At 51.6% G+C, this 10,137-nt stretch overlaps 1 pseudogene; it reads right to left on the reverse strand.

Annotated features, from left to right (window-relative positions):
• Nucleotides 1-449: 449 nt before the first annotated feature.
• LOC125541916 (small nucleolar RNA Z247) lies at nucleotides 450-587 on the reverse strand (annotated as a pseudogene).
• Between the last annotated feature and the right edge of the window lie 9,550 nt (nucleotides 588-10,137).

Below are 10,137 nucleotides of genomic sequence, written 5' to 3' on the forward strand. Positions count from 1 at the left end.
AGACAATGATGTTGAGATAGAACCATCAGTTGATCTTGATAACCCACAAACTAAGAATAAAAGGTATGATAAAAGAGACTTTGTTGCTAGAAAACACGGTAAAGAAAGAGAACCGTGAACTATGCATTTTCCACCTAAGTCAACTAAAAAGAATGATGCCGAAGAATTTGAACGCTTTGCTGAACGCTCACGGTTGTCTTCAGGTTCATAGACATGGTTGAAGTGGTTCCTGCAGTGTAGAGCGTCATGGCCAAACTTGGAGCACACCTGACACTTGATGTACTTGCCACGAGCACGCCCCTAGCCACGGCCTTGATCGCCTTGACCGCCTTGGCCTCCAGCTTGACCTCCGTGGCTGTCGTGCTCGCCATTGTGCTGGCCATCAGAGTTGCGTGTTACAGAGTTGGCGGAGTGCGGCTCGCCCACGGACGCCTGCTATTCCATGCGGAACTCGGCACTGACGAGGAACGCGTAAAGCTGCCAAGGCTGATCGGCTCCTCACGAGCAGTGATGGAGGCCACCAGAGGTTCAAATTCAGAACCAAGACCGGCTAGCATGTAGCTGAGGATCTTGTCATCACCAAGAGGCTTACCAATGGACGTCATAGCATCAGCAAAGCCCTTCATCTTGTTGAAGTATTCAGTAGCGGTGAGGTCCTTCTTCTTCAGGTTCAATAGCTGAAAACGCATCTGCATGAGACCTGCCTTGTTCTACGAGGAGAACATGTCATGGAGGGCCGCAGTGCAATGAGCACCAACTGGTCTCGCTGGTACCACTGAAGGAAGAGCGGGTTGGCCTCCTCATTGGCATCAGCGTCGGCGCCGGTGGTGATGGTGATGGTGTAGGGCGGCGGCTGCACCTAGCCATCGACATAGCCGAAGAGGCCATGGGAGTGGAGCGTCGGGACAACCTGCACCTTCCAGAGGAGAAAGTTATCCCTTGTCAGACGGATTGTGATGAGATTGCCGATTGAGGAGATCGAGACAGGAGCGGAGGAGCTAGCAGCAGTGGTGAGGACGCCGGTGTTGGGAGAGGTGAGGGCACCGGTGGTGGAGTTGATGGCGGCAGGGCCTGACATGGCGGCGGCGGGGAGGGAGAGATCGATGGGAGAGGATCTTATCGCTCTGATACGTAGTCAAAAGGAATGAATTGCCTTGACTTATGCGTTAGGCCTTGCCTTCCATTTATACTCAGGCGGGATACAAGATAGATACAATTCAGTTAGGATTTATCTACAACAACCTAACTTGATCATTTTCTATACAACACACGAACTGATCCTAACAACCTACGGTTAGGCTATAGACTCGTTTGACACTATGGCATGCTTCAAACTGCCGAGAAGTCCATGTCGGCATATTAATGGCCAGCTACGCAAACTTTGGTGGGACTCAACTAAGGGTGAGAGGAAGACGGCTTGGGTCTCCTGGGAGGACGAGACTTGCCTGCTCCCCCGGCGTGTGCCCATTCGTGCTCCCGCGTACGTGGCTTGATTTGATTGGAACAAAATAAGGCCCGGCCCCACCCTCTTAGAATCAGGGGGAGATGATTAGATTAGAAAGAAAAAAGGAAAAAAGACAACCGCTGGATGAAGTGGGAGCATGGATGAGAGCATGGGGAGGGAGCAGGCAAGCCGGATCCCTCCTGGGAGGTTATACGCAACCGAAATTCATGGGAGGGATGGGCTTTCGAGATATCGAACTCTTCAATCTAGCTCTTCTGGCCCGGCAAGCATGGCGACTCCTACAGGAACCTAATTCCCTCAGTGCACGTATTTTAAAATCTGTTTATTACCCTTCTTGTACCATCTTGGATGCAGAGATTGGCAGCAACCCCTCACAAGTATGGCGATCAACCATAGAAGGTCGTGACACACTGAAACTCGGATTGATCAACAGGATTGGCACAGGTGAAGCGGCGGAAATTTGGAATGACAACTAGATCCCCAGGGATTTTAAATTGCGTCCAGTTTGTGCAAAATCTCCCCACCCACCTGTGTACGTCAGTGAACTAATTGATCAGGTGAGTGGCGGAAGGAATGTTCATGCTTTGGATGAGCACTGTTTTGAGATGGACAAACAATCTATACTGAATATCCCTCTCAGTTCGAAACGACAAGAAGATTCCTGGTCGTTGCACTACGATCGCAAGGGAGTCTTCTCTGTATGTTCGGCCTACAGGCTACTCGCAGCAATAAAAAAGCAACGGAAGGTTTGGTTAGAAAAGGTTCCAGTGCACTCTAATCCTGCCCTCGAAGGAAAATCTTGGACCAAACTGTAGGATACTGATGTTCCAACTAAAGTTAAGGTTTTCGCATGGAGACTAGCCAGAACCTCCCACCCTACTGGTGATGTCCGAGAAAACCGGAAGATCCAGCGTGTAGCATTTGTTCGGCAGCGCATGATTCTTGGAGGCACACGCTTTTCGATTGCGGAATGGCCCGATGTGCTTGGGCACTCATGGACGAGGAGCTGGTGGAGGTAATTATTTCTAACCGGACTGAAGACCCAAGGCTATGGCTCTTCTGGTTGTTTGATACTCTCCAGCCGGATGAGTTGGTGCCGGTTATTGTCTCTATGTGGGCTATGTGGTGGGCGCGGCGGCGCGCGATACATGATCAGCAATTCCAAAGCCCCCTTACCACTTTCATTTGTATTAACAAGTTTCTTGATGACATTCAGACGTCCCATGCATGTGAGCTCAAGAACTCCAGGGGGCGCATATATCAGCGCAAAGGAAAGCTGCTGGCTGGCGCCGCCGCGGCGCCGCCGGCGGACAAAGCAAAACTTAATTCTGATGGTGCCATCAACCTGGATGGTCGACGCGGTGCGGTGGCAGCAATTTGGAGGGACAAAAACGGCAAGTATATGGGAGCTTCTGCAGTAGTTTACGAAGGCTTGGTAGACCCAACGAGCTTGGAGGCCCAGGCATGCAATGAAGCTCTTTCGCTCGCAGCAGATCTTCTGCAGTCGTCCATCTTCGTCACGTCTGATTGTTTGGAAGTCATCAACAACATAAAATCTCCAACTGCCTGCCATTATGCTGCTGTTCTGCGGGAAATTGATCACCGGAGGATCTCGTTTCACAAGGCAATCTTCGGGCATGAGCGTCATAAACAAAATACGGAGGCGCCCGCGTCGCCTAGGGTAGGCGACTTGGGCGGCAGCCCCCAACCGCGCCGCCGCCGGGCCCCCCTTCTCCAGCTAATCCCCTCGCCGCCGCCAGAGGCCACAACCGGGCGAAGCCCGTGTCGTGGCGGCGGGGTCTTCCCCCCATGGCGCGGCTCTCCTCTCCCGCGGGGCCCCGCGGCTGGCGGCCCGCCTGCGGCTCGGATCCATGGCGGCGGCCATGGCTGGTGGCACGCGGCGCTACTTGGCGGCGGGCGGCGCCGGCGTGGTCAGGTGGGCCACTTCCCTGGCTATGTGGATGGCGGGGAGGTGGTGGGCTTCGGCTGCGGCGGCGGTTCCTCGCTGGATGTTGGTGGCCATGGTGATGTTCGTCCTCGACCCCGATCTACTCCGATCTGCAGCGGATCCGGCCCTTGGTGGCTTCGGTCACCGTTCTTGGGTGCTGGCCTTGCAGATCCGGTGGCTGGAAGGGTTCCGGGGGAATCTCTTGGCTGGCGTGGCGGCCACTCCGATGGCAGTGCCTTTGGGTGTTGCTTCCCTCGTTGGAGGCTTCGGAGAGGATCTCCTTCCTTCCACCCCTCCCAGGAGCTCAGGTGAAAACCTCAGACCCCCCTGTTCCAAGCGACGACGACACCACGGTGGCGTGCTCCTTCCTGAAGGCGTTGCTCGGGGGCTGCTCAAGCAGCGGTGGAAGTAGCGGCGGTTCGGTGTCGACACATGCATTCTGGCCAGCTTCATCTTGGAGGCTGCGGCGACGTAGGCGACGCTCGTCTGGTGGAGCTACTGCCGATGGTCGAGGCATCGTTGGCAGTCTGCGCCATCAGGTTTGGGGTGCTCAGGGGGAAACCCCAGATCTGGGTCTTCCGGATCGGATGATGATGGCGTTCTATCACTTTCCCTTCTGGGGGCATCGTCTTGGAGCAAGTGCTGGCTGGAGGGATGGTGGAGCGGTGTTTCGTCCCAAACTTTGATGGCGGCGGAGATCGATGGCATGGCGCTGTGGAGACTCGGCATCCGACGTGCGGAGATGGGCTCGCGCAGGAGGAGGTTGTTGTCTGATGTCATGGTGACGTCGATGGCAGAGTGGCCAGACAAGGTAGAAGCCTCAATATGATCTAAAGATCTGTGAAAGATGGCGGCGACGACACACGAGTGCGTCTGACCGGATTGTGCCCCAGACCCGGTATGTGGCTCGGCTGGGGCTTCCGAATGAGTTTCGGCTTCCGGCTTTTGATGTTAGGCTTAGGTGAGTGGTTTGGGTAGTGGCCCAGCTAGCACCCCTTCATCATTTTGGATAGGAGTAGCGGCATATGTTGACAAAATGGTGGATCCGGGCACATTGTTGTAATACTTTGTAAGGTCCTCAAGAATAATTAATAAAGTGGCCGTATGCATCTCCTAGATGCAGAGGCCGGGGATCATCCTCTTTTTTTAAAAAAAGAAATGCTCTTGCTAAAGCATCTACAACTCTAGCCACTGGGCGCCATGTTTGGCTGATTTCTGTACCTGATATTATACTTGTATTCCTGAGAACGTTACTATAATTCAATAAAGCCCTTTGGTTACTCAAAAAAAAATTAAAATAAAAAATATCACTAAATTCTTTTGGACCCCGTAGCCGTTGGTACAGGGTTGGTCCATTGGGCTCCACCCCTCTATGCACGCACGGGCAGCTGTTGACGCCAACAGTCAGAGACTCGCTTGGAAAGGCTGCTATACCCAAAATTATTACTTAACTACAAAGAAAGTCTGTGGGGAACTTGTCCAGCCACGGCGACATGGGCACATAGTGGCGGCCGGACCACGATCGTGTTTACCTAGCAAAAGTAAACAGTCTAGAGTCGCCGTCGAGTGTTCATAATATTCGAATTTTTTAAAGAAAGAAACGTCTCTGAATCTTCCTACTGATTAACAAATTCCTCCATTGGAAGGAAACATAAAACCTGTAACACCCACTCACCGCGGTTTCAGTTAATATACTACGTACTGAATAGTGGATACTAGCTGCATTCGATGGCTTAGCTGTTAACAATTCGGCTGGTCGTAATGATAGTATCATAGCTAGTATCATGTATGCCAACTAGGCAATTTGATGAGGTGGCATAGCATTAAATGAAGAAAGAGATGATGTAGTATCATATCATGATACCGTATCATAATAAATGTTATGCTATTTTATGGCATGCATAACAATAAATAGAGTACTATATGATACTAATATATGATACTATGCATTAAGGAGGTAGTATCATACATTAATATCATATGCATGATACTAGTATATGATACTTTCCATTACAACCAGCCGACTAAGTTCCAGAATCACTAGATAAGTTGATTGCAGCCGCGCATTGCAACTTGCCACACAATAAATAACGAAAATTAATTATACCCTCCTGGCACGACGCCTATGATGCACCATATGTCGATCCGAGTGGACCAGACATCAACAACACTACTACGAAATTACTCAAAGCTTTACACGCAACATATCACTAGTAGAAAAATGACCTAATGTGAGACACATTAGTCCCGGTTCAATTTTGGCTCGGTACTAATGGCACCATTAATGCCGGTTCGAACGGCTATGCATTAATGTCGGTTCGTGTTGAACCTTTAATACCGGTTCGTGCCACGAACCAGTGCTAAAGGGGTGGTGGCAGGCTGGCGTCAGGCCAGGGCCCCATGATCACCTTTAGTACCGGTTCGTGGCACAAACCGGTAATAAATGGCTAACCTTTAGTACCGGTTCGTGCCATGAACCGGGACTAAACCGGTAATAGGGCAATTTTCAAATTCTACCCACCCCCCCCCTCCCCCCCCCTAATCGCCATTTCAGTTTTGAAAAAATCAAAAGAAAATGATAAAAACTTCAGAAAATAAAATCCTTCGAAAGGTAGTTATATTACTACACCTACTAGTTATGAAAAATTGAAAATTTAAATTTGGACATGTTTTGCAAAAAATATAGGGAAAATGTAAAACGGCTATAACTTTTGCATACGATGTCGGAAAAAACGTATAATATATCAAATAATTCAATTCAAAAAATTTTAAAATCAAAGAAATATTCAATTTTTTTTCCAAAATTTAAAAAAAAATCAAAAAAAAAACTTTAGTACCGGTTGATAACACCAACCGGTACTAAAGATCCCCCATGCCACGGCGCGAGCTCACGCCACGTGGTGGGTCTTTAGTGGCGGTTCGTGCCGAACCGGTACTAAAAGGGGGGGCCTTTAGTGCCCACACTTTAGTGCTGGTTACAGAACCGGCACTAAAGGCCTTTACGAACCGGTTTTAAATCTTCGTTTTCTACTAGTGTATAAATCATCAGTTTGTTGATTATCTCTCTGCTTTCATGATTTAGATACAACTGAGGGGGTTTTTTTGTGAGAAACAGATACAAGTGAGGTGGAGCATCAGAAACGTCACTGACTGCAAGACAAGCAAGCAACTTAGGGAGTAACGGAAAAAAGGAAAATCGACGCTGACGTTGACCAGGGCAATCGGCCGCCCGTCGGCTCTGACATGATATATATATACACCCTTTATCTCCTAACAATAACACCAACACCAACACCACAGCTAGTCGTCGGATTGGCTCGATCGTCGTTTGTCCCCGCGAAAATAATCATCGCGTAATCAGGCCAAGACCCACCAAGAACAGCAGTATCGTGCAGGCCGATTCCCCTCAAAAAAAAAAGTATCGTACAGGCCAATGGCGGCGCCAAGGATCAGAAAGCTCATCACGGCGCAGGGAGCTTTCGACTCCGTCCTCCTCCAAGGACACGACGGGCATCCCATCCCGTGGGGCGTTGTCGTGAAGAAGCTTGCCGAGCTATTCCGCTTCCTCGCATCCGCGTTCCCGGCGCTCGTCGCCGGGATCCGGGAGTGGGCCGTGGCAATGGAGCAGCGGGCGGGCTCCGCCTTGGCCGTCGCCCTCCCTGTCGCGGCTGTGGTGGCGCTGGTCGTCCTCTGCTGCTGCTGTTGCGGGTACTTGGTGGCCGGCGGGAGGCGGCGGCCGAGAGGGCCGAATGGGGAGGAGGTCTACGGCACCGACGGGCCGGTGGTGAGGTACGGTGGCCGTGGCGGCGGTGGGTACAGAGGAGGGATCTTCAGCGTGCACCACAACAAGCCGATCGTGTGCTAAACTGCTAGCTACAAATGACAATCTATGAATTACGTACAAGACAACGTCCTAAGCCCATCGTGTGCTAGCTTTTCTTCAAATTGATGTCCAATGGGCTTTTGTTGTTGATCATACATAATAGGAACTTCGTGGGTTTATGGGATGGTTCTCACTTTTGTCCATTGGATACCCACCTAATTCTATTTCATAACCACTAGCAGATTCTCCTCTAAGATCTTTTTTTCATCCATATTCATGTCGAGCTGTGCCTAGGGATGCCGTGAAAGTTTTCTCAGTCCGTTTAGCCCATCAGCGACATCTTTCATGGATGGTCTGTTGTCACTACACATTAATTTCTAGGTATTCCTTAGCCAGGTCTGCAATTCCTCTCAACAACTCCATACTTGTTTGGCCTTTCACTTGGCTCACCAACACATCTTGTAGATTATTCTTCTTCATAGCAGAAAGGAAAATCAATGACAAGCTTCTTGGCTTCTCACACCCCTCAAGCTTTAGTGGCAACTGGACGGTGAGGGTCTCTAAAAGGATAACTCCAAAACTGTACACGTCGCTTTTGTCTGTTAACTGGCATGTTTGCATGTATTTAGGATCAAGATAGCCACACGTACCTTGAACCATTGTGACAAACTGCTCTTTGTCAAACGGGGCTAGTATAAAGGCTCCAAAGTCTCGACACTTTGGCCATATAGTTATCATCAAGCAAGATGTTGGAAGTTTTCACGTCACTATGAATAATTGGGGGAGACGTGCGTGTTTATACCTAGCAAAAGTAAACGGTCTGGAGTTCTTTTAAGTTTTCATAATATTCGATCTTTGTAAGCAAGAAGCGTCGCTGAATCTCCCTACTGACTAACAAATTCCTCAACTGAAACCAAGCATGAAGTATGCAACGCCCACCCACCGGAGTTTCAGTTAATTAATGTATACTTTGCTGGATAGTGGATACTAGCTGCACATGGCTGCATTCGATGGATTAGCTGTTAAAAATTCTACGTTCCAGAATTATTAGATATAAGTTGATTTCAGCCGCGCGTTGCAACTTGCAAAGCCCATCCCTTTCTCTTCCTAGTCCCTATACCATATCCTCCTGGCACGACGCGTAATGCAGCGTACGTCCATCCGCGTAATGCATCCACAACACTACTACGAAAGTACCTGAAGCTTTGCAGGTACGACCATTCCTGGCTAAAACAGAAAACGACGTATATGAATCATCAATTTGTTTTTTATTATCTCTCTGCTCTCATGATTTAGATACAACTGAGGTGGAGCCTGAGAGACGTCGCCCTCCCCGCCGCGGGCGTGGTAGCGCTGGTCGTCTGCTGCTGCTGGGGGTACCTGGTGGCCGGCGTGGCGGCGCCGGTCGAGAGGTCCAAACGGGGAGGAGGTCTACGGTCGCGACGGGCAGGTGGTGAGGTACGGTGGCCGTGGCGGCGGTGGGAGTTGGATTGCCGAACTCACTTTATGTATATTCCTTGCCTCGATGGGCTGATTTATACAGTTACAACGAGGTGAGATACAAGAGGAGGGAGTGAGGCGGACGTTGCTAGTTTACAGGATCACGCCGAGCATGCCGTGCATGCAAGGGCGTGGGCGCGCGCACGGACCGGCCAGGTCCGCTGCTGATGCGGTCGTGGCTGTTAGCCACTTGAGCCAGGTCGTGGATGTGTCTTGCAACACCCCCCGCAGTCACAACATGGGGATTCCGGGCGTTGAGGCTGAACCGAACATCGCCGAACACGCTCGATGGCAAGCCCTTGGTGAAAATATCGGCGAACTGGGAGCTCGTGGGGACGTGCTGGACGCGGACCTCGCCCAAGGCAACGCGCTCGCGCACGAAGTGAAGGTCAATCTCCACGTGCTTCGTCCGCTGATGCTGCACGGGGTTCGAAGACATGTACATGGCGGAGACGTTGTCGCAATAGACGACGGTGGCGCGTGCAGGGGGTTGATGCAGTTCGCCGAGGAGTTGCCGGATCCAGGCGGCCTCAGCGACGGCGTTTGCGACGGCACGGTATTCGGCTTTAGCACTGGACCGAGACACCGTGTTTTGCTGCTTCGAGGACCATGTGAGCAGGTTGGAGCCGAGGAACACACAGTAGCCGGACGTGGACTTGCGTGTGTCAGGGCAACCAGCCCAGTCGGCGTCAGAGTAGGCGACAAGCTCGGACACGGCGAAGCGATGAATCTGCAACCCCATGTGTGTAGTGTCGCGGACGTAGCGCAGAATGCGCTTGACGAGCTGGAAGTGACTCTCCCGGGGCGCGTGCATGAACAAACAACACTGTTGCACGGCGTAGGAGAGATCGGGGCGCGTCAAGGTGAGGTACTGCAGAGCGCCAGCCAAGCTGCGGTAGAGTGAGGGGTCGTGGAAGAGCGGCCCGGAGTCACCAGAGAGCTTGGCCAGCGTGTCGACGGGCATGGAGATCGCCTTGTAGTTCAGCATCCCGGCGCGGTCGAGGATCTCAAGAGCATATTGCTCTTGTGAGAGAAACAACCCCGTAGTCGTGGACGTGACGTTGATGCCGAGGAAGTGATGAAGGGCGCCGAGGTCCGTCATAGCGAACTCCCTGTGCAGCGACTGAATGATGCTCTGGAGGAAGGCGCTGGAGTCGGCGGTGAGGATGATGTCGTCCACGTACAGGAGGAGGTAGGCGAGGTGTGGACCGCGGCGAAGGACGAAGAGCGACGAGTCGGAGCGGGACGTGGTGAAGCCGAGAGTGCGCAGGTAGGTGGTGAACCGCAAGAACCATGCGTGCGGCGCCTGCTTGAGGCCGTAGAGCGAACGGTTGAGGCGGCAGACGTGCGAAGACTTGGTGGAGTCGATGAAGCCGGATGGCTGGTGGCAGTACACCGTCT

Source organism: Triticum urartu, chromosome 2A, assembly GCF_056163025.1.
Source record: "Triticum urartu cultivar PI428250 chromosome 2A, HENAU_Tu73, whole genome shotgun sequence".
Classification (NCBI taxonomy): domain Eukaryota; kingdom Viridiplantae; phylum Streptophyta; class Magnoliopsida; order Poales; family Poaceae; genus Triticum; species Triticum urartu.